Source organism: Saccopteryx bilineata, chromosome 3 (assembly GCF_036850765.1).
Source record: "Saccopteryx bilineata isolate mSacBil1 chromosome 3, mSacBil1_pri_phased_curated, whole genome shotgun sequence".
Lineage (NCBI taxonomy): Eukaryota > Metazoa > Chordata > Mammalia > Chiroptera > Emballonuridae > Saccopteryx > Saccopteryx bilineata.
The window spans coordinates 250,889,474-250,914,736 of record NC_089492.1 but is presented as its reverse complement, the minus strand read 5'-3'; the positions used below and the strand labels follow the sequence as shown (position 1 = coordinate 250,914,736).

The following is a 25,263-nucleotide window of genomic DNA, read 5'->3' as shown; positions in this document are numbered from 1 at the left end:
AAAACAACTGGCTCAACTCTAGGCTCAATACAAGTCAGAATTGAAGGATAAGATGGTGTTATAAACAGCCTGGCTAACCTTTAAAGTGCCCCAAAATAGAAAGCTAGTCTACAAAAACTCGAAAAAATTTTTCTTTCTTTACTTTCCTCTAATTTCTATTTTTTTTTTCCATTTTTCCCAAGCTGGAAACGGGGAGGCAGTCAGACAGATTCCCGCATGCGCCCGACCGGGATCCACCTGGCATGCCCACCAGGGGGCGATGCTCTGCCCTCTCTGGGGCGTCGCTCTGTTGCATCCAGAGCCATTCTAGCGCCTGAGGCAGAGGCCACAGAGCCATCCTCAGTGCCCGGGCCATCTTTGCTCCAGTGGAGCCTTGGCTGTGGGAGGGGAAGAGAGAGACAGAGAGGAAGGAGAGGGGGAGGGGTGGAGAAGCAGATGGGCGCCTCTCCTGTGTGCCCTGGCCGGGAATCGAACCCAGGACTCCTTCACGCCAGGCCGACGCTCTACCGCTGAGCCAACCGGCCAGGGCTCTATTATTTTTAATTCCAGGTATTCAAGGAAATTTCTCAACACTAGCAGACCACAGCTGAAGAAAAAGAGATCTCAGAAACTTTATGAGCTAAATATTTTTGTACTCTCATCAAAATTTATATTTTGAAGCCTCAAGCCCCAATTTGATGGTACTAGGAGATAGGGTTGTTGGTAGGTAATTAGGTTTAGATGAGGTCATGAAGGTGGGGGCATAATTGGATTAGTAGCCCCTTATAAGAGTCACCAGAAGAGATTGTGTATGTTGGCATGCATATTCTCTCTCCCTCCCACCCGCTGCATCACTCCTTGCCATGTGAGCACAAAGGAAGAAAGTGGCCATATGCAAGTCACAAAGAGAATTCTCACCAGAAACCAAACATACTGGCACCTTGACCTCAGACTTTCATCCTGATAACTGTTAAGAAAATAAATTTGTTCTATGATCTTTTGTTATGATAGCTCAGGCAGACTAAGACACAGACCACTCATTACAAAAAAAAAATTTACAAAGGTAGTTTAGAAAAAGTTACTAAATAAAAAACTACAACCCATAGAAAGCAAAGCAAAACAAACCATGAGCAGGGGAAGAATCTCATTTCCAGAGTTATGTTAATATTTAAATGTCCACTTTTAGAAGAAAAAATGTAAAGCATGTCAAAAAGAAGTATGGCTCATTCAAAGGAAAAATCAACAAACTGTCTGTGAAGAAGAACATCAAACTTCCTAGACAAAGACTTTCAATCACTATCTCAAATATGCTCAAAGAGCTCAAAAAAACCATCATGTGTCAAGAAATAGAAAATCTCAATAAAGTGGGAAAAAAAAGATTTTAATGAAACCAAAAAGAAATTCTGAAACTAAAAAGTATAAAAACTGAAATGAGGCCCTGGCCGGTTGGCTCAGCGGTAGAGCGTTGGCCTGGCGTGCGGGGGACCCGGGTTCGATTCCCGGCCAGGGCACATAGGAGAAGCGCCCATTTGCTTCTTCACCCCCCAACCCCCCCTCCTTCCTCTCTGTCTCTCTCTTCCCCTCCCGCAGCCAAGGCTCCATTGGAGCAAAGATGGCCCGGGCGCTGGGGATGGCTCCTTGGCCTCTGCCCCAGGTGCTAGAGTGGCTCTGGTCACGGCAGAGCAACGCCCCCTGGTGGGCAGAGCGTCGCCCATGGTGGGCGTGCCGGGTAGATCCCGGTAGGTCGGGTGCATGCGGGAGTCTGTCTGACTGTCTCTCCCTGTTTCCAGCTTCAGAAAAATACAAAAAAAAAAAAAAGAAAAAGAAAAAAAAAACTGAAATGAACAATTAACTGCAGAGTTACAATAGTAACAATGGGCAGACAGAAAAAAATCATAATTTTAAAAGTAAGAAATTTTAATTTTCCAAACGACAATACAGGGAGGGAGTTTTCAAAAATTTATTATACATTAATTCTTCCAAATGGTGAAAATGCCACCAGATCCTGGTTACTTTATTTCACCTGAAAAGATTGTGTTTTGTCTATAATCAAGTGAAGAATGAGAATGGATGCAAAGATTGGCAGTATTTATCATAAGAACAATAGTGTTAAGTATTCAAAATCAGCCTGATCTGTGATGGCGCAGTGGATAAAGCGTCGACCTGGAATACTGAGGTTGCTGGTTCGATACCCTGGGCTTGCCTAGTCAAGGCACATATGGGAGTTGATGGTCCCTACTTTTCCTCCCTTCTCTCTCCCTCTCTCTACCCTCTATATAAAATGAATAAATAAAATCTTTAAAAAAAAAGTATTCAAAATTAAAATCTGATCTGGAAAAAAAAACTGTTAAAGCTGCAAAACAGAGTCCATGAGAATGAGAACAGTGAGGGTGTGCTGTTGCTGCACTGATGTACCTGACAATATTTCATATTCACTAAAAAAGATCTGTACCTAACAGTCAATAATATTGTGTTGTCAGGCTCCTACACGGAGTAACTCAATAGTTTATTACCAAAAAGCATTATAGCAAATAAACAGTAAAGAATGCTTCTTTTCCAAATTCTGAAGTTAGTTAAGATTCAATAGTGATTAAAGAAGGCAATAAAGGCAATTGTTAATTTCTTCAGTCGATCAACTCACAACTTTTTAAAATAGCAATTCATAAGATTGGTTAACTTTTCTTTTGATTACCTTGAAAGAAGGAGAAAAAGGCTTACATTTATCAATACCAGTTTGAACAAGATACTATGTGAACAAGGGTTCTCATTATTATTCAAGTAAAAACATTCAAAAACAGTTTAAAAAACAGAATGAGATATGAAACTACCATTCTTTGCTATTAAATTATATACTCATTATTTTTTACTTTGTGGCAAAACATCATTTTATTTGAGCAAAACAGCATAATTTGTTCTAGTAAATAAACTTAATGTGGTTAATTTGTGTTTTATTGGTTTTGTTTCAATCTGTAAATGGTTTAAATTTTATCATGTGAGAACTATAAGCATAACGCATATACCTATCGTTATGTTGGTACAAATATAAGAAATATAAAAATAAAAATATTGTAAGTTTCAACTCAAATTATTCAGTCTGAGAAACACAAAGAAAAATAAATATAATTTAAGAACTATGTGAAACCTCATCAAGTGTACCAACATACGGAAAACAGGGAGTCTTGGAAGATGAAAGAAAACTTCAGGTCTGACCAGGTGGTGGCACAATGGATAGAGCGTCGAACTGGGATATGGAAGGACCCAAGTTTGAGACCCCGAGGTCGCCAGCTAGAGCACGGGCTCATCTGGCTTGAGCGGCATAAAAAAAAAGCTCAACAGCTTGGACCCAAGGTCGCTGGCTCGAGCAAGGAGTTACTCGGTCTGCTGAAGGCCTGCGGTCAAGGCACATATGAGAAAGCAATCAATGAACAACTAAGGTGTTGCAACAAAAATCTGATGATTGGCCCTGGCCGGTTGGCTCAGCGGTGGAGCGTCGGCCTGGCGTGCAGGAGTCCCGGGTTCGATTCCCGGCCAGGGCACACAGGAGAGGCGCCCGTTTGCTTCTCCACCCCTCCCCCTCTCCTTCCTCTCTGTCTCTCTCTTCCCCTCCCGCAGCGAGGCTCCACTGAAGCAAAGATGGCCCAGGCGCTGGGGATGGCTCTGTGGCCTCTGCCTCGGGCGCTGGAATGGCTCTGGTTACAACAGAGCGACGCCCCGGAGGGGCAGGGCATTGCCCCCTGGTGGGCATGCTGGATGGATCCCGGCCGGGCGCATGCGGGAGTCTGTCTGACTGCCTCCCCGTTTCCAGCTTCAGAAAAATGAAAAAAAAAAAAGTAAAAAAAAAAAAAAAATCTGATGATTGACGCTTCTCATCTCACTCCGTTCCTGTCTGTCTGTCCCTATCTATCCCTCTCTCTGGGAAGGAAGGAAGGAAGGGAGGGAGGGAAGAAAAGGTCAGAAAGAATAGTTGAAGAGATAATAAATGAAAACAACCCAAGTTTGATAAAAGAAACTACATATTCAAGAAGTTCAAAAGGTTCCAAGTAGAATAAATGCAAACATCCATATCAAAACAAATTTTTTTTGTTTGTTAAGCTTTATCTTTTTCTTTTTATTTATTTTATTTAAAAAATTAAATTTAACAGGGTGAATTTGATCAGTAAGAGTACGAGTTTCAGGTAAACATTTCTATAGCATTTGAACTTCATTATGCTGTATACCCATCACCCAAAGTCAAATCATTTTCTGTCACCATATTATTTGTCCCTCTTTACACCCTTCCCCCACTCCTTCCCTCACATACCTCTCCCCCTGGTAACCACTTTACTTTTATCTATGTCAATGAGTCTCAGGTTTTTTGTAATTGTTTTTTTCTTTAATTTTAATTGTGGTAAGAATTCTTTTCTTTATTTTTTTATTTATTTGTTTTAGAGAAGAGAGAAAGAGGGATAGAGAGAGAGAAGAGGGGGAGCAGAAAGTATCAACTCCCATATGTGCCTTAACCAGGCAGGCTCAGGGTTTCAAACTGGCGATCTCAGCATTTCCAGGTAGGCGCTTTATCCATTGCACCACCACAGGTCAGGCGAGTCTCAGTTTTATGTTCCATCTATGTGTAAAATGATATATTTCTTAGCTTCTTTTGATTTACTTATTTCACTCCGTATAATGTTCTCAGGGTCCATCCATGTTGTCATAAATGGCAATATGTCATCCTTTCTTATGGCTGAGTAGTATTTCATAGTATATTATGTACCACATTTTCTTTATCCAATCTTCTATTGAAGGGTTTTCTGGTTGTTTCCATGTCTTGGCCACTGTGAATAATGCTCCGATGAATATGGGGGTGCATGTGTCTTTAGGTACCAATGCTTTTCAATTTTGGGGGTAGATACCCAGTAGAGGGATTCCTGGATCATATGGCAGTTCTAGTCCTAATTTTTGAGGAATCACCACACTTTCTTCCATACTTTCTGATAGTACTAATTTGCATTCCTGCCAGCAGTGAGTGAAGGTTCCTTTTCCCCCACAGCCTCTCCAACACTTGTTATTACCTGTCTTATTGATAATAGCCAATCTAACAGGTGTGAGGTGGTATCTCATTGTGGTTTTGATTTGCATTTTTCAAATAGCTAGTGAGGATGAGCATCTTTTCATATATCTGTTGGCCATTTGTATGTCCTCTTGGGAGAAGTATCTGTTCAGCTCCTCTCCCATTTTTTAATTGGATTGTTTGCTTGTTTGTTGCTGAGCTTTGTGAGCTCTTTATATATTTTAGATATTAATCCCTTATCAGAGCTGTTGTTTGCAAATATCATCTTCCATTTAGTTGGCTATTTGTTTTGTTGTCAGTTTCTTTGTTGTGCAGAAGCTTTTTAGTTTGATATACTCCCATTCACTTATTCCAAAACACATTTTAATCAACCTATCAACAGCCAAAGAGAATCATGAAAGTAGCAAGAGAAAAGTATTTCATGTGCAAGGGTTCCTCAATAAGATTAACACCTAATTTCTCATCAGAAGTTATAAAGGTCAGAAGGCAATAGGATTACGTATTTAAAGTGCTAAAAGGAAAAAAGGTATAAGCCAAAAACTATCATTCAAAACTGAAGGAGATATAAAGACTTTCCAATATAAAAGCTGAAGGTGGCTGTCACTATGAGACCTATGCTACAAGAAATGATAAAACAAGTCCCTCTGGGGAAATGAAAAGACAATAAACAGCAAGAGGAAGCCATAAAAAGAAATTAAGAACAATCATAAGGATAAATACAAATGCTAACATTACTATACTTAGGGTTGTAAATTCACTTTTTTTCAATATGATTTAACACATAAACGCATAAAACAATAATTATAGATTTACGTTAACGGGAACATAATCTATAAAGATGCAAGTTGTGATAACAAAGAGAGAGATGGAGCTGTATAGAAACATAGTTTTTGTATACTATTGAAGTTAAACTGGTATTAATTCAAAATAAATTGCTATAAGTCAATTTAGTCCCTAGAGTAACCGCTAAGAAAATAAAAAATATACAGAAAAAAGTGGGGGGAACATCAAAGCCGTACAATACCAAGAAAGTCAATTAAATACAAAAGAAGGCAATAATGAAGAAATTGGGGTAGTGGGCATGAAACATACAAAATAGCAAAACAGCAGAAAGAAATGCTTCCTTAACAGTGATTATTTTAGGTATAAAAGATTAAAATCTCCAAATAAAAGCAAATTTCAGTGAATTTTAAAAGGCTGAAATCATACAAAATACCTTTTTATGACCAAAACACAGGGGTCGCCTAAAGCCATCGGAAAATACATATTTATTATACACCCACAGGTTGAGAACCACTGTACTAGAGTATTCCTGAATGGCAGGTTTTTTGTTTGTTTATTTGTTTTTCTTCCAGCCCTTTGAATATATCTTGCAACTTTCTTCTGGCCTGCAAAGTGTCTGCTAAAAAAATCTGCTTATAGTCCTATGGGGATTTATTTCCTCTACATATCAACTTTTTTTCCCTTGCTGCTTCTTAAGATTCTCTCCTTGTCTTTAACTTTGACAACTTAATTATACTGTGGTCTTTGTGTGGTTCTCTTTGAATTATTTTATTTAGAACTTTCTGAGATTCCTAAACATGGATGACATGTTTCCTTCCCCAAGGTTAGGGAAATCTTCAACTATTATCATATTTCCTTTTTTCTTTTTGTTTCCTTTACAAAATTAAATTTAACAGGGTGACGTTGATCAATACAAGTACATAGTTTTCAGGCAAACATTTCTATAGCATTTGTTGATTGTGTTATGTGTCCTTCACCCAAAGTCAAATCATTTTCCATCACTGCATATTTGTCCCTCTTTGCTCCTCTCCCCATTTATGTATTTTTGCCTTTACTCCCCTTGCTTTTGAAATTCATAAAATGTTCTCGATGGCCAAGGTCCACAAATTTAGTTCCTACGTTTTCTTCTATGTAATGTATTGCTTCACATCCTATATTTAGGTCTTTAATTCATTTTGAATTAATTTTTGTGGATGGGGACAAACTAGTCAAGTTTCATTCTTCAGCATGTGGCTTTCTAATTTCCCCAGCACAATTCTTAAAGAGGCTTTCTTTTCTCCACTGTATGTTTTCTGCTCTTTTCTTGTCCATATATATACATAAAGTTTTATTTCTGGGCTCTCAATTCTGTTCCATTGGTCTGTATGTCTGTTTCTTCGCCATATCATGTTGTTTTGATTATTGTGGTTTGGTAGAATAATCTAAAGTCAGGTAGTGTGATATCTCCAGCTTCATCCATTTTTCTCAGGATTGCTTTGGCTATTCAGGGTTTTTTATGATTCCATACAAAACTGGTGATTTTTTTTTTGCTCTATTTCTTTAAAAAGTGACTGACATTTTAATGGGGATTGCATTTCATTTGTATATTCCTTTGGTTAACATGATCATTTAAACTATGTTCATTCTTACAATCCATGAATATAGAATATTTTCCCATTTCACTTTTTCAGTTTCTTCCAATAATACTTCGTAGTTTTCAGTATATAGTTCCTTCACATCCTTTATTAACTTTATTCCTAGATATTTTTTTTTTTGTATTTTTCTGAAGTTGGAAACGGGGAGGCAGTCAGACAGACTCCCGCATACGCCCGACGGGGATCCACAGCATGCCCACCAGGGGGTGATGCTCTGCCCATCTGGGGCGTTGCTCTGTTGCAACCAGAGCCATTCTAGCACCTGAGGCAGAGGCCATAGAGCCATCCTCAGTGCCTGGGCCAACTTTGCTCCAATGGAGCCTCGGCTGCGGGAAGGGAAGAGAGAGACAAAGAGGAAGGAGAGGGGGAGGAGTGGAGAAGCAGATGGGCGCTTCTCCTATGTGCCCTGGCCGAGAATTGAACCCGGGACTCGTGCACGCCAGGCCGACGCTCTACCACTGAGCCAATCGGCCAGGGCCTTATTCCTCGATATTTTATTTATTATTTTGTACAACTGTGAAAGGAGTTGTTTTGGGAGGTGTTTTTTAAGTTCCATTCTGAAGTTTCATTATTGGTGTATAAAAAAGCTATAAACTTTTATATACTAATTTTGTATCCTGTGACTTGACTATATTGGTTTATTGTTTCTAAGTTTTTCAGTGGAGTATTTGGGATTTTCTATATACAGGACCATGTATGTAACCTGCAAAAAATGATACCTTTACTTCTTCTTTACCAAATGGATGCCTTTTATTTTTTTCTCTTGGCTGATTATTCTGGCTAGGATTTCCAGTACTGTGTCAAATAAGAGTAGAGAGAGTGGACAGTCTTGTTTTGTTTCTGATTTAAGAGGAATAGCCTTCATTTTTCACCATTTAGTATGACATTGGCTGACAGTTTGTCATATATGGCCTTTATTATGTTGAGGTACTTTCTTTCTAGTCCCATTTTTATTGAGTGTTTTAAACATAAATGGATGTTGTATCTTATCAAATGCCTTTTCTGCATCTATTGATAGAATCATATGATTTTTGTCTTTTGTTTTGTTGATGGGATATATTACATTGATTGATTTTGAATGTTGAACTATCATCCCCGTTTTTCTGGAATGAATCCCACTTGATCGTGATGTATTAAGTTTTTAATGTATTGTTCTATTCCATTTGTTATTATTTTGTTTAGGAATTTTGCATTTGTATTCATAAAGAGACTGATCTATAGTTTTCTTGTGTTGTCCTTGCCAGGTTTTGGTATCAAGGTTATGTTGGCCTCATAAAATGTGTTAGGGAGTATGGCTTCTTCAATTTTTTGGAAAAGTATAAAAGAATAGGTACCAAATTTTTTTTGAATGTAGAATATCCTAGGGTAGCCATCCAGTCCTATACTTTTATTCTTTAATTTTTGATAGTTGTTTCTATTTCCTCCCTGCTTATGGGTCTATTGTTGTTATTCATGACTCAGTCTAGAAAGATTGTATAGTTCTAGGAACCTAGACATTTTGTCCGTGTTATTGAATTTTGTGGCATATAATCTTTCATTGTATTCTAGTATGATGCTTTGTATAGCTATGATGTCTGTGGAAATTTCTCCTCTTTCATTTTGGATTTTGTTTATGAATCACTTCTCTTTTTTCCATAATGAGCCGAGCCAGGGGGTTGTCACTTGTATTTATTTTTCAAAGAACCAACTTTTTGTTCTATTAATTTTTTCTATAGTGTTCTTGTTCTCTTATTTCATTTAGTTCTGCTCTAACTTTTCCTGTTTCCTTTCTTCTGCTGACATGTATTTTGATTTGCTTTTCCCTAATGGCTAGTGAAGTTGAGTATCTTTTCATGTATCTGTTGGCCATTTGTATACCTTCTTGAAAGAAGTGTTTGGTCAGGTCCTCTGCTCACTTTTTTAATTGGATTGTTCAGTTGTTGTTGAGTTATAAGAGTTCTTTATATAATTTGGATATTAACCCCTTGTCAGAGCTCTTGTCATTATCTTCTCTCATTTGGTCAATTGCTTTTTTCTTTTGTTGGCAGTTTCTTTAGTTGTGCAGAAGCTTTTTAGTTTAATATAGTTCCATTCATTTGTTTTTGCCTTTACATCCCTCCCTTGCCTTTGAGGTAAAATTCATAAAATCCTTTCTAAGACCAAGGTCCATAAGTTTAGTACCTACGTTTTCTTCTATGTAATTATTGTTGCTGGTCTTATATTCAGGTCTTTGATCCATTTTGAGTTAATTTTTTATGTATTAGACAAGTAGCACTCTAGTTTCATTCTTTTGCACTTGGCTTTTAAATTTTCCCAACACCATTTACTGAACAGGCTTTCTTTTCTCTATTATATGTATGTTTTTAGTGCCCTTCTCAAAAATTATTTGCCCAGCTGCCTCACTGTCCTCTAAATCCCATTGCAGACATTGCCACAATCACTGTGCTAAAACAAGAGCAGAATCAGCAGCAGTTACCGCCCTGCAGCCCCAACTGCCAAGTGGGAAGAAATAGAGATGAAGAGGACGGGGGTCCTATTGGACCAGCCTGTTAGTTCTGAGCCCTCCCCCTATAGCTAATGGAAAGCGCAGTAACCCCAAGTCAGCCCCAAACTGGAATTCACCCACATGTCCACCCTTAGTAGACTGTTGTGTGTGCATGCAATACTACACTGCAATAAAAATGAATCAACTCCTGCTACAGGCAACCTGGATGAATCTCACAAATATGATGTTGAGCAAAAGAAGTCAGACACAAAATAATACCACAAAAGAATCTCTTCACAGAGGATCTCTAGGATCAAGGGCACTGATGAATCCACCACCACCGAGTCTCACACCTCCTCCCTAGGGCAGAGGCCAAATCTAAAGGAGGCTTGGGCCCCAGCTCTGGCCTATATGGTTGAGGTTGGTGGGAAGTCAATTGCTAGCCTCCTTTTCCCAGACCAGGCCACGGCAGTCCCAGCAGGGGAGGGCTTAACAAAGAACAAAGCCATGCTCAAAGGCTCAAAAGCTGGTCACTTGTTAAGAATAGCTGCCCCGAAGACAGGATGGCGCTGGACTAGGCGGACGTACCAATATCCACCTCACAGAACCAAAGTGGATTACAAAATAATTTTAAGAACTATCATCTGGAAAAAACAACTTTGGACTAAACTAAGAGGACTCTTCAACCAAAGAACACTGAAGAAGCCACACCGAGACTGGTAGGAAAAGCGGAAACGTGGAGAGGGCTGCCCAGCTCCCCGGAGCGAACGGCAGCAGGGAGAGACTCACGTGGCAGGAAGTTAGTTTAGCAGAGAGGGGAGGGTTCTGAGTCCCAGGAACAAAGCCCCAGCCTGCAGCCCCAGAGCCCAGAAGAGACATAAGGACAGTATTTAGCTGGAAACAAGTAGGATACTGTTTGTGAGAAAGAGTCTGATTTCTCAGACCCAGGATTCTTCTTAAAGGGACCACACAGAACATCTCTCTCACAACCACTCACCCGGGGTTCCAAGGGATGGGGAGAGAGGAGAGGACCAGAGTGGCAGGAAGAGAGTGTAATCTAGGAGGCACAGGGAGAAACATTTTGTGAGACAGCCACTCTAACCCCCGGGACGAGTCACTCCCCAAATCTGAAGTGAATATTTCCCCCGGAAACAGCAATACGAGCAAAGGGAAGCAGGACACCAGCCAAACAAGGTCTCCCACAGCACTCAGAGCAGAGTTGCTTAGAAGGAGGAAGCTTTCGGGTCTACAGTAGTGAGTGTTAGGGTCTGAGCTGTAGCACCCGCACCCCACATGGCAGAGGGCTCGCCAGAGGGTGGGTTGCGATGGGACCAAGAGGAGCAGTTCATTGGCAGAAGCGGAAGCCTGCTGGCTGGCACTGGGCTGATGTGTGAGCTCAGTCTTACCCGGCTGGGGAGGAGTAGGCATGCAAAAGCGGTCAATCCCAGCTGCTGGCAGCCTGTAAATCAGCCTGCGGGTGAAGGGCAGGAACCCCGGAAGGGGTGGAGGCAGCCATTGAGCAAGGGCGCAGGAGCACAGCCTTGCCTTGCCCTGCCCATGGAACGGAGGCTTGTGGCCTGACTTGGGAGCTGGCTCCTCCCGCAGAGATGGAGCCAAAAGCCCAGAGCAGGCGGAGTTCCACTACTTAGCTGAGCGTGGGCACGCAGTCCTGCCTGGCCGGTAGAGCCAAGGCAAGCAGCCGTTCCACGAGCAGGCTCTTCCTGCAAAGGCAGGGCGAAAGCCTGGAAACAGGCAGAGATCAGCAGCTAAGCAAAGGTGCTCGCCACTGCCCTCAGGGCCGAGCATAACGCCACCCATGGGGACAAGGCAAAGGCCAAGACCAACAAAGCTTGTGCACCCGAGCACGTAATCACAGCCACTCCCGTGAAGGAGAGGTGGAAACCACAGCAACAGTCCCAGTGGGCAGGCACTGGCAATGCCCAAACCCAAAAGCCCTAGGCAGCAACAAAAGAGAGGGTAGCGGGCCTCCAGACAGACCATACCTAGGGAACAGAGGCCATACCCAATGGACTCCAGTGGACAAAACCTTCCTCTACAGAGAAAATGCGAAGACAGAGAAATGCAACGCAAATGAACCAAGAGAAATACCCAGAAAAGGACCTAAATGAATCAGATATAACCAAATTACCAGATGCAGAGTTTAAAATAACGATTGTTAGGATGCTCAAAGATATTAGAAAAACAATAGATGGTCATTACGAACACCTAAATAAAGAGATAGCAAATATAAAAAAGGACATTGAAATAATAAAAAAGGATCAGTCAGAAATGACAAATACAATATCTGAAATAAAGAACACAATGGAAGGAATTAAAAGCAGGATGGATGAAGCGGAGAATCGAACCAGCGAGTTAGAGGACACGATAAATAAAGGCACGGAAGAAGAGCAGAAAAAAGAAGAGAGACTCAAAAGTCTGAGGAAACTCAAAGAGAGCTCTATGACAACATGAAGAGAAATAACATCCACATCATAGGGGTTCCTGAAGAAGAAGAGAAAGAACAAGGGATAGAGACTTTGTTGAAGCATATCATAGCTGAAAACTTCCCTCAATTAAGGCAGGAAAACATCTCACATGTTCAGGAAGCACAGAGAACTCCATTAAGGAGAAACCCAAATAAATCAACACCAAGACACATCATAATTAAAACACCAAAGCTAACTGATAAAGAGAAAATATTAAAAGCTGCTAGACAAAAAAAGACTATCACCTACAAAGTAGCCCCCAGAAGGATGACTTCTGACTTCTCAACAGAAACACTTGAGACCAGAAAGGAATGGCAAGAAATATTCAAAGTAATGCAGAACAAGAGCCTACACCCAACACTACTTTATTCAGCAAGGTTATCATTTAAAATTGATGGAGAAATAAAAAGCTTTACAGAAAAAAAAAAAAACTCAAGTAATTCACTACAACCAACCAATGCTGCAAGAAATGCTAAGGGACCTGTTGTAAACAGATCAAAGGAGAAAAAGAATATAGCAAAAGAGGAATAGAGTTTTAAAGAATAAAATGGCAATAAACAACTATATATCAATAATAACCTTAAATGTAAATGGATTAAATGATCCTATCAAAAGACATAGGGTAGCTGTGTGGATAAGAAAACAGGTCCCATACATATGCTGTCTACAAGAGAAACACCTTAAATCAAAAGATGCACAGAGACTTAAGGTACAAGGATAAAAAAATATATTTCACGCAAATGGAAATGAAAAAAAAGCTGGGGTAGCAATACTTATATCAAACAAAATGGACTTTAGAACAAAGACTATAGTTAGAGATAAAGAAGGTCACTACATAATGATAAAGGGAGCAATCCAAAAGGAAGATATAACCGTTATAAATATCTATGCACCTAATATAGGAGCACCTAAATATATAAAGCAGACTTTGATGGATTTAAAGGGTGATATCAACAGCAATACTATAATAGTAGGGGATTTCAATACCCCATTAATATCATTAAATAGATCCTCAAGAAAGAAAATTAACAAAGAAACAGCACACTTAAAGGACATATTAGATCAACTCAATAGATATGTTCAGAACCTTTCACCCTAAAACAGCAAAATATACATTCTTTTCAAGCGCTCAGGGTACATTCTCTAGAATAGACCACATGTTAGGGCACAAAAGCAGTCTCAACAAATTTTAGAAGATTAAAATCATATCAAGCACTTTCTCTGATCACAATGGCATTAAACTACAAATCAACCACAACAGAAAAACTGAAAAATACTCAAACACTTGGAAACTAAATAGCATGTTATTAAATAACAAATGGTAAACAATGAGATCAAAGAAGAAATTTAAAAATTCCTAGAAACAAATGATAATGAGCATACATCAAATCAAAATTTATGGGACACAGCAAAAGCAGTCCTGAGAGGGAAGTGTATAGCATTACAGGCATACCTCAAGAAACTAGAAAAAGCTCAAATAAACAACTTGACCCTACATCTAAAAGAAATAGAAAAAAAATAACAAGTAAAGCCCAGAGCTAGTAGAAGGAAGGAAATAATAAAGATCAGAGCAGAAATAAATGACATAGAGGCTAAAGAAACAATACAGAGGATCAAGGAAACCAGGAGCTGGTTCTCTGAAAAGGTAAATAAGATCGATGAACCTTTAACCAGACTCACCAAGAAAAAAGGAAAGAGGACTCAAATAAATAAAATTAGAAACGAGTGTGGAGAAATAAGAACTGACACAACAGAAATACAAAGTATTGTAAGAAAATACTATGCAGTACATCAAAAAACTAGACAACCTAGAGGAAATGAACAAATTCCTTGAAACATATAATCTTCCAAAAATTAATCGGGAAGAATCAGAAAACCTAAACAGACCAATTACAACAAATGAGATTGAACAGTTATCAAAAAACTCCCAAAAAAGGAAAGTCTTGGGCCTGATGGCTTCACAAGTGAATTCTACCAAATATTCAAAGAAGAACTAACTCCTATCCTTCTCAAGCTATTTCAAAAAATTCAAGAGGAAGGAAGACTTCCAAGCTCCTTTTATGAGGCAAGCATAATTCTGATTCTAAAACCAGGTAAAGACAACACAAAAAAAGAAAATTATAGGCCAATATCCCTGATGGATTTAGATGCAAAAATCCTCAACAAAATATTACCAAACCAGATCCAGCAATATATGAAAAAAATCATACATCATGATCAAGTGGGATTTACTCTTGGGAGGCAACGCTGGTACAATATTCAAAATCAATCAATATGATTCATCACATAAACAAAAGAAAGGAGAAAAACCACATGATAATTTCAATAGATGCAGAAAAAGCATTTGATAAAATCCAGCACCCATTTAAGATCAAAACTCTCAGCAAAGTGGGAATACAGGGAACATACCTCAACATGATAAAGGCCATCTATGACAAACCCACAGCCAATATCATACTCAATGGGCAAAAATTAAAAGCAATCCCCTTAAGATCAGGAACAAGGCAGGGGTGCTCCCTTTCACCACTTTTATTCAACGTAGTTCTGGTAGTCCTAGCCACAGCAATCACACAAGAAAAAGAAATAAAAGGCATCCAAATTGGAAAAGAAGAAGTATTTTCTTCATTATTTGCAGATATATGATATTGTATATAGGAAACCCTAAAGTCGCAGTCAAAAAACTACTAGACCTGATAAATGAATTCAGCAAGGTGGCAGGATATAAAATCAATACACAGAAATCAGAGGCATTTTTATACACTAACAATGAACTGTCAGAAAGAGAAATTAAGGAATCAATCCCCTTTACCATTGCAACCAAAAAAATAAAGTACCTAGGAATAAATTGAAACAGGGAGATTAAAGACTTGTACTCAGAAAATTATAAAACATTGATAAAATAAATCAGGGAAGATACAAACAAGTGGAGGTATATACCGTGCTCATGGTTAGGAAGAATAAACATCATTAAAATGTCTATATTACCCAAAGCAATTTATAAATTCAATGCAATACCGATTAAAATGCCAATGACTTACTTATAAGATATAGAACACATATTCCAAAAATTTATATAGAACCAAAAGAGAACACAAATAGCCTCAGCAATCTTGAAAAGGAAGAAGAATAAAGTGGGAGGTATCACACTTCCAGATATCAAGTTATATTATAAGGCCACTGTACTCAAAACAGCCTGGTACTGGCATAAGAACAGGCATATAGATCAATGGAACAGAATTGAGAACCCAGTAATAAACCCACACTTTTACGGACAACTGATATTTGACAAAGGAGGTAAGAGCATACATTGGAGTAAAGACAGCCTCTTCAACAAATGGTGTTGGGAAAACTGGACACCTACCTGCAAAAAAATGAAACTAGACCACCAACTTACACCATTCACAAAAATAAACTCAAAATGGATAAAAGACTTAAATGTAAGCCATAAAACCATAAGCATCTTAGAAGAAAACATAGGCAGTAAGCTCTCTGACATCTCTCGCAGCAATATATTTGCCTATTTGTCTCCACAGGCAAGTGAAATAAAAGACAGGATAAACAAATAGAGGACTTTATCAAACTAAAAAGCTTCTGCACAGCTAAAGACAATAAGAACAGAATAAAAAGACAAACTACACAATGGGAGAATATATTTGACAATGCGTCTGATAAGGGGTTAATAACCAAAATTTATAAAGAACTTGTAAAACTTAATACCAGGAAGACAAACAATCCAATCCAGAAATGGGCAAAAGAAATGAATAGACACTTCTCCAAAGAGGACATACAGATGGCCAATAGGCATATGAAAAAATGCTCAACGAAGCCCCTGGCAATGGGAAGATTAAGAAGGTCATTCTGGATTTTTTAAGCCTTATGTGACCCCTGGATGGCCAGTTAATTTGTGGGGTAGAGATGTTTTGAAAAATATGGGAGCGTTGCTTGTCAGTCCTAATGGTTTAGTCAGTACTCAGATGCTGCATCGGGGATTTTTGCCCACCAAGGGACTAGGGAAAGAACAGCGAGGAATTCTCACCCCCATAGATGTGCACCCAATACCAGAAGGTGTGGATTAGGATATCAAAATTTAGCATAGGGGCCTTGGTAGCTCCTGCTACCTCAATAATGCATTGTGCAGACCCAATTACTTGGAAATCAGATAATCCTGTATGGGTAGACCAATGGCCCCTTTCTCAGGAGAAACTTAGGGCAGCTGCTCAATTGGTACAAAAGCAGCTACAGCTTGGGCACATTGAACCATCTAGTAGCCCATGGAATACACTTCCATATTTTGATCTTGTTGCCTCCTGGATTATCAAGGGGTATAGGCGACCCTTACAGCTTATCGGTTTTGAGCCTCAAAATTATTGTTGTTCCTTTTTTCAAAGGATCAACAACAATGGCTCTGGGAAACTTCCACTAAATGGCAAATCGTTCTTGCAAATCAATGGACAACTTTATACTGAAACTGTCAACATAAAATCAGCTCAAAGACTAGAATTATATGCCATTATCATGGCTTTTCAGCATTTGCCATATTCCCCCTTTAATCTATATACAGACAGCAAATATTTACTTATGGTGGTTCCACTATAAAGACTGCTGTCTTAGGGACAAATGCTGATGAACTATTTCAGCACTTCCTCCTTTTTCAAAGACTTGTATGTCAACATAGAGCTCCATGTTTTATAGGACATACTCGAGCTCACTCCATGCTCCCTGAAGCTTTAGCACAAGGGAATGCCCTTGTTGATCAAGGTACCCAAAAGAAAATTATTTGGAGCAACCATGACAGATCGAGCAATTCAGACTTACTATTCATCACCAGAATGCTGAAGCCCTGTGTAAGTAGTTTCAACTTTCTCGGGAAGCAGCACAGCAGATTGGGAAATCCTGCCCAAGGGGTCCTATACTACAATCTGTCCATTTGGAGTAACCCTCAAGGACCCCTACCAGGACAACTTTGGCAAATGGATGTTACTCATATACCTTCATTTGGCAAACAGTCCTATGTCCACGTTACAGTGGATACACATTCTGGATTTATAGTAACCTCTGTCAGAAGAAGAGAGGCTGCTAAGCATGTTATAGCTCATTGTCTGTATGCATTGTTCTATTTTTGAATTTCCTAAACTGGTTAAACTGACAATGCTCCTGCATATGTAGCAAAAGCATTTACTGTATTTTGTCAAACCTTTCAAATTATGGGTATTTCTTACAATCTTTAAAGTCAAGGTATTATTAAAGTGTACCCAGCAAATATTTTAAGGTCAATTTAAAAAAATTTAAAAGGGAGGAGTCATATCCTGGAACTCCTACGGGTCTACCATATCATGCTTTTTACTTAAAAAACTTTTAATTTCTTTTGAATGCTGATTAACAAGAGACGCCAAATCTTTTTCTCCTGCAAACTACTACCTTCTTTATTTGATCCAGTTAATAACATTGTTTTGTCTTTTTCCAAATAGCTCCAGATATATGGAAAAGATTTATATAGGTGGATGGGGATCCTCAAACCCCTTAGCGAGATCTTCTGAGCATGGCTTTAAAGATACCAAGAGGCAGAAAAAGCCCAATAGAGATCAGGGGAACTACCAGCTTTTAGGATACGCCCTTAAAGGCTCCAATGCCCCAAAGGGGTCTCATAGGATGCCATCTGGGTCCTGCTTCAATAGTGGAAAGGAAGGTCATTGAGCTAAAGCCTGCTAGACTTACATGCCTCTGCTGTGAGGAAACAGGGACACTGGAAGGTGGGCTTCCCCCTCGCTCCTCTAAGGGAGGGTTCAGTCTCTTCCAGCCCTGCTCCAGCCACCTATGACCTAACCTTGCCCAGAATGCTGGGGTTTGCCACTGAAGGCTGAAGGGGCCCCAGGCCGTCGGCCCCATTTACGACACTGTGGACGAGCCTAGGGTATTTCTTCCAAGAAGCAGGTAAACTGATCTCATTTGCACAAGGGCCACTTAACTATGTCTTGCCTGAATAGTCAGGTTTTTTATTCTTCCCTCAAAGATCTCTGTTGTGGGTGTTGATAGTCCTATTTTCTGCTGCTTTGTTTAATATATAGTGTTTCCTTTATTCCTCCTACCTCAATGCCCCACTCATATTTCAGGCTGGGACCTACTCCTAATTTAGAGCTCTCTTTCTCCCTTTTGCCAACTTCTATTATGAATCTACCTTTGCGACCCAGCTTAGTGTATCCCAAGGTTCTTTTTACCAAGCTACAGTCGCAGAGCTCCAGGGAAAAGCAACCTGGTCTCATCTCTCCAGGCAGAGGAGAACAGAAACTCCATCTCCACAAATGCTGCAGATGGCTTTTCCAGTCTACCTGAATCATTACCAGCTAGAAGCAGCGGTCATTGGGACTTGGACGTGAGCTGCAAAGTATAGAATTGTGACAATTCCAGTGCCATGCGGACTTTTCCTGGATGTGAACTTTTCCTGGACTCCTGCTCCTTGGCACAACTCCTAACAGACTGAACTGGGGTTGGGTTGCATTTTTCAGGGACTTGGCATGGTGTTGGGGCCAACTTGGACTTGGTGAACATGTTAAGGACACTACTCTTTTATAGGCTTTAATCACTGTAAAAAAAAAAAATAGAAGACTGGATAAATAAGATGTGGCACATATACACCATGGTATACTATTCAGCCATAAGAAATGATGACATCAGATCACTTACAACAAAATGGTGGGATCTTGATAACATTATACGGAGTGAAATAAGTAAATCAGAAAAAAACAAGAACTGCAGGATTTCACACATTGGTGGGACATAAAAACAAGACTAAGAGACATGGACAATAGTGTGGTGGTTACGGGGGGAGGGGAGGAGGTATAGAGGAGGGGAGGGGGAGGGGCACAAAGAAAACTAGATAGAAGGTGACGGAGGACAATCTGACTTTGGGTGATGGGTATGCAACAGAATTGAATGACAAGATAACCTGGACGTGTTTTCTTTGAATATATGTACCCTGATTTATTGATGTCACCCCATTAAAATTAATAAAAATTTATTTATTAAACAAAACAACAACAACAACAAAAAAGAATAGCTGCCCACCCAAGGATGAACCCCAGGTTATGGATGACAAATCTGAACACCCTATCTGCCAACACTTTGCCAAATAGGGCCACTGTCAATATGAGGACCTTTGTGCCTTCTACCACCGAGGCATTAAAGAACCTCCTCTGTGAGACTGTACCTTTCCTTCTAGGCTGGAAGGAACCCTCTGTGACCTAGCAGCCATATATTTCCCCATGGTCCCATGATGGCTACTGTGAGGCTGTGTCCCCCTACCACCCTCAGTCAGTGATGCCCACTCCATCCACCACCTCCATTTAGGGTCCAGAGTTGTGTTTCATCACTGGTGCAAGGTATGCATTCTTTCTTCTGATCAGCCTCCAGAGACTCGCCTTCAGGACCCCATCTTTGCTCCCTCAAGTGCTCCTGGATCCTCTTCCCCCTCATCAGCTGACTGCTAAACAGAAAACTTATTTGGTGCTGTTTGTTGCGATCTGTCCACCTAGTACCCAGTACTGCCCTCTATTCCTGGGACCTGGAGCAGTTTCCTACATTCCCTTTTTCTGACTGCTTGTTTTAAGTCCTTTGTATGTGATACCCCCTAACTCCAATGGTGGCAATGCTCTGTTAAACTCACTAAGCTTTTTGACCTGGGGTCAAATTTGGATGACTAGGACAGAGTCACTCCTGAAAAGGCCATTCTTCCTGCTTTTGGATTTCCTAATTTTACCACCCCACAGCCATGGTCTGTGATCACTGTGCTTTGTGAAACGTGTATCCCCTTGGGGCCTTCCTCAGTGTTCATGGCATTTTTGTGGCTTCCCAACACTAGAGTATTTCTGCCAAAACTAGTGAGGTTCTTGGTGCCCTCTAGAATTTCCCCACTACCCAACATGGGAGAATTTTGACACTTCCCACAAGACTGCCTCCCTGCCCTCCCCATTTTTTTGGTATCAGTTTTTCTGGGTTTGACAGGGGCCCATGAGAAGTCTTGTAAAACCTCTGCTATCTCCCCTACAGCCCATTTTAGTCAGACTATGTCATTGTGAGGCCATCAACCCTTCCTTGTGAATTCTGTGAAGCTCTACCTGGCCTATCTTTGGGTGGAACCTGGAGAGTACTCTTGTCCTCTCCCAACCTTCTTCCCCTACATCCCTGGCACTGGTTGTTTTCTGTGGAAACGGCAGTGAACAGGCTCAGTTTTGAACTGGCCCTGAAGAAACGGGTCAGGAATTGTGTGGGCAAGAGGGAGAGATGAGAGCTGCCAAAGAGCTGAAAATGATTTTTCTTCTTTTTAAAAAAATTTTTGTATTAGTAATAAATGCAGTAGAAACAAAAATATTTGCCTGTATACATCTGGGTTTATTTCTGAACTCTCAATTCTGTTTTACTAGTCTGTCAATAGTTCAAGATTTCTGCCAATATCATGCTGTTTTGATCATTGTTGCTTTATATAGTATAATTTGAAGTGAGGCAATATGATATTGCCAGTTTTGTTCTTTTTTCTTCTCATAATTCCTTTGGCTATACAGGGTCTTTTGTGGTTCCATATAAATCTGATGATTTCTTGTTCAATTTCTTTAAAAATGTCATTAGGATTTTGATGGAAATTACATTAAATCTGTATATATTGCTTTGGGTAATATGGCCATTTTAATGCTGATTCTTCCAATACATGAATAAGAAATGTCTTCCCATTCCCCTGTCTTCTTCAATTTCTTTGAATAATGTCATATTTTTCAGTGTATAGGTCCTTCATATACTTCATTAAGTTTATTTTATAAAGAATTAATTTCTAATAAATGCATCAACAAGAATAAATCTCAAAAACATTACGTTGGGTGCAAGTAGGAAATACAAAAAACTATATGCTATAAATGCCATATAAATGATATTCAAGATGAGATTAAACTAATCTATAGTGACAGAAAAGAGAATGGCTTCTGTAGGTAGGAAAACTGACAGGAAAGGGACATGAGGAAATTTTTTAGGGAGACAGGAGTGTTCTATATTTTAATTAAAGTTATGGTTTCATGAGTATACTTTTGTTGAATCTTTCAAACTATACTCTTAAGAACTGAGCATTATATTTCATAAATGTATGCCTTGACAATAAAAAAAAGAAGGGTACTGGAGGGAAAATAAAATGAGTGATAAGTCTCCCCAATCCTATTTCACTTCATGCCTTCTCTTATTCGTTCAACAAATATGACTGAGTATCAACTATGTCCTAGGTGCTGGGAATACAATGAATAAAAATATAGAAAATTCTGCTCTTGTTATATATGCATTGTAAGGGAAGATACAGACAGTAAACAAGATAGTTTAAATATATACATATGGATTTAAAAGTGATAAATTGAGATTTAAAGCAGGGAAGGGAGATATGAAACATTGGAAAAGGATTAAAATTTTTTATAAGTAGACCAAGGAAAACCACTAAGAAAACTTTGGAATTTGTATATAAGACTTGGAATATGACTAGATGTGTCTTATGACTACTCTGTGCCTAGGCCTCCAGAGATATCATGAATTTCTGATTGCCCTCTTACATCTGTTATTACATATGTGAAACCAGGTATTTCCTGGGTTACCTGCAATCCCTTAAGAGGATCTCAGAACGAATATGCTTGGAACATATCTGAGCCCAAGATGCTCTGGAGCCAAGCCCAACTAGACTTGTACCTTGAAGTACAGCCAGCCATCAGTCAGCCTAGATAGTCAACTCATGGCAAATGCCTAAATAAGAGTGAATTGTTCTTTGAAGACAATGAGTTAGAGTGGTCTGCTGCTTAGCCATAGCATTAGTTTGGAGTTAAATACTATATCTGGGATTTCCATTTTAAAAAACACTTGAACAGTATTTTGCAATTATAAAAATGAGCAGCTCTGGCAGGTTGGATCAGTGGTCGAGCGTCAGCCTGGTGTGTGGAAGTCCTGGGTTTGATTCCAGGCCAGGGCACACAGGAGAAGCGTCCATCTGCTTTTCCACCCTTCCCCCTCTCCTTTCTCTTTTTCCCTCCCGCAGCCAAGGCTCCAATGGAGCAATAGTTGACCCAGGCACTGAGGATGGCTTCAAGGCCTCGCCTCAGATGCTAGGAGCAACAGAGCAACGCCCCAGATGGGCAGAGCATCACCCCCTAGTGGGCATTACAGGTGTATCCTGGTCAGACGCATGCAGGAATCTGTCTCTCTGCCTCCCCGTTTCTCACTTCAGAAAAATATAAATAAATAAATAAATAAATAAGCAAGTAAAAATGAGCAACCTGACCAGGTGGTAGCACAGTGGATAGAGTGTTGACCTGAGACACTGAGGACCAAGGTTCAAAATCCCAAGGTTGCCAGGTTGAGCAAGGGTTCAGCAGCTTGAGTTCAGGGTCGTTAGCTTGAGTATGGGATCATAGACATCGCTGGCTTGAGCTCAAGGTCGCTGGCTTGAGCAAGGGGGTCACTGGCTCAGCTGGAGCCCCCTGGTCAAGCCACATATGAGAAAGCAATCAATGAACAACTAAAGTGCTGCAAATATGAGTTGAAGTTTCTCATCTCTCTCCCATCCTTTCTCTCTCTCGCAAAAAAAAAAAAAAAAAAAAAAGAATGTGCATTGTTCTATATATTATAACTGAGAGACCTCTAGCCCTGGCCAGATAGCAGGGTTGGTTAGAGCATCATCATGAAGCACGGAGGTTGCTAGTTCGATCCCCAGTCAGGGCACATACAGGAACAGATCTATGTTTCTGTCTCTCTCTCCCCCCACCCTTCCTCTCTTGCTAAAATCAATAAATAAATGTGTTTTAATTACAATTAAGAGACCTCCAGAATATATCTTTGAGCAAATAAAAAAGGTTATAGAAAAATTTGTGTACCGTGCTATCATTTAAGATTGGTAAGAATATAAAAATATTCACTTCTATTATTTTTAAAGTGGCAAAAGAAATAATTTTTAACATTAAAAAAGGAAAGGTGCAAAAGGGAAAAGAAGCTAGACTGCTTTGAATATACTTTGACTTATAAATTTCACTTTGTAACCATGTAAATATTTTTATAGTATTCAACAATAAAATTTTTAAGGATTCTCAAACATACAGTAACAATAACCAGATTTACTCTTCTGTCTGAAACAAATTTATAAATCAAAATGTATGGTAAAAAAGTTATAATCAACTGTAACTAAATTAAACTTTGGCAGTAATTTCTGATGATCCAGGTCCTTCTCCCTACTACTCCCAAATAAAACCCAAGCATTTATCAGACTATATTATAATTATTTGTTTACAAATCTCTTTCATCTCTATTTAATTCTGGTACCTTGAAATGCAGAAACTTGGTCACCTTTTTATCCTAACTGTACAACTAAATAATATTTGTTAGTATCTAATACATTTTCAAACTAACCCCATCTTTTGTTTAAATAACTTGCTATATTTAAAGTGCCATTAATGACTTTTCTACTACTCAACACACATCATTCTAAAAAACCTTTCCTTCCCTAACTATCACTAAACTCTAACCAGTGAAAAAATTATTTACCTGTTTTCTCAGGACGTTGTGTGTGTGTGTATCTCAACAAACCCTAAAATATACACACATACATATACATACATTATAATAATTAGTGTACTATATCCTAATAATCTACTATATTACTATTATCTCTTCAAAGATATAAATGGTGTCATGTTCATTTTTTTGTTTGTTTGTTTTGTTTTGCATTTTTCCGAAGCTGGAAACGGGCAGGCAGTCAGACAGACTCCCGCATGCGCCCAACCAGGATCCACCCGGCATGCCCACTAAGGGGCAATGCTCTGCCCATCTGGGCATCGCTCTGTTGCATCTAGAGCCATCCTAGTGTCTGAGGCAGAGGCCACAGAGCCATCCTCAGCGCCCGGGCCATCTTTGCTCCCATGGAGCCTCGGCTGCGGGAAGGGAAGAGAGAAACAGAGAGGAAGGAGAGGGGGAGGGGTGGAGAAGCAGATGGGCGCTTCTCTTGTGTGCCCTGGCCGGGAATCAAACCCAGGACTCCTGCACGCCAGGCCAACGCTCTACCACTGAGCCAACAGGACAGGGCATCATGTTCATCTTTGTAGCTCATCACTTGTAACTATCTCTAGTATAACTAACTGGTGGTAAAAAGGACTACTGAATTATACTACTTTAAATTTTACCAAGCATGACTGTGCTGTTATCATTTTTTCTAACATCATTAGTCTGGTTTTAACAACCTATACAGATACTTCCATTGGCAATGTGTATTAAGAAAAACAAATCATGTCTCTACCAATTCCCAAAATAAGCAGACATATGATCTACATTGATGCAATCTACTCACAAGTTTGTGTAAATGTCAAACAGTACCATACTGCAAGTGCCACGCATTTTGTCAAATTTTGATAGGAAATATTATCAGTCACTAACCCAGTTTGTTTCTAAATAACTTTTCTTTAAAAGTTTTTAAAACATTAAGTTTTTCTTTAAAATAAAATAACTTAAAATGTTGAAGCCATACCAGAATTAAATTCTGATGAGCTATCTTTCACAGAAATATTTCCTGCATTTAAGTTACTCAGTCAATTCACAGAAATTAATCAAGTACAACTAGTAAGCTGGGGGACTAAAGCTTTAAAAAGCCTTAAATATTTTGACAATGAATTTTTAAGGCACCTCTAAAAATACTTATAAATATGCTTCTATCAACTATAATAGCACTTATAGTATTATAACTGGCTTGATATGTGCCTCTATTCCCCCACTAGTCTGTAAATGCCATAAACTCAAAAATCACTGACAACCATGGTCTGTGTTATAATCCCAGTGCACAGCAGATTGCCTGACACATAGTCGATCATTCAA

The 25,263-nt window shown here is 39.4% G+C and overlaps 1 protein-coding gene and 1 pseudogene across 1 annotated transcript in view; one reads left to right on the top strand and one right to left on the bottom strand.

The window, feature by feature from the left end:
* The window catches only part of LOC136328727 (proline-rich protein 3-like), a 29,114-nt pseudogene extending 9,525 nt beyond the window's left edge, over positions 1-19,589 (top strand).
* FAF1 (Fas associated factor 1) overlaps positions 1-25,263 on the bottom strand; it is a 496,086-nt gene that overhangs the window by 434,599 nt on the left and 36,224 nt on the right. The gene's annotated exons all lie outside the window — the stretch shown is intronic.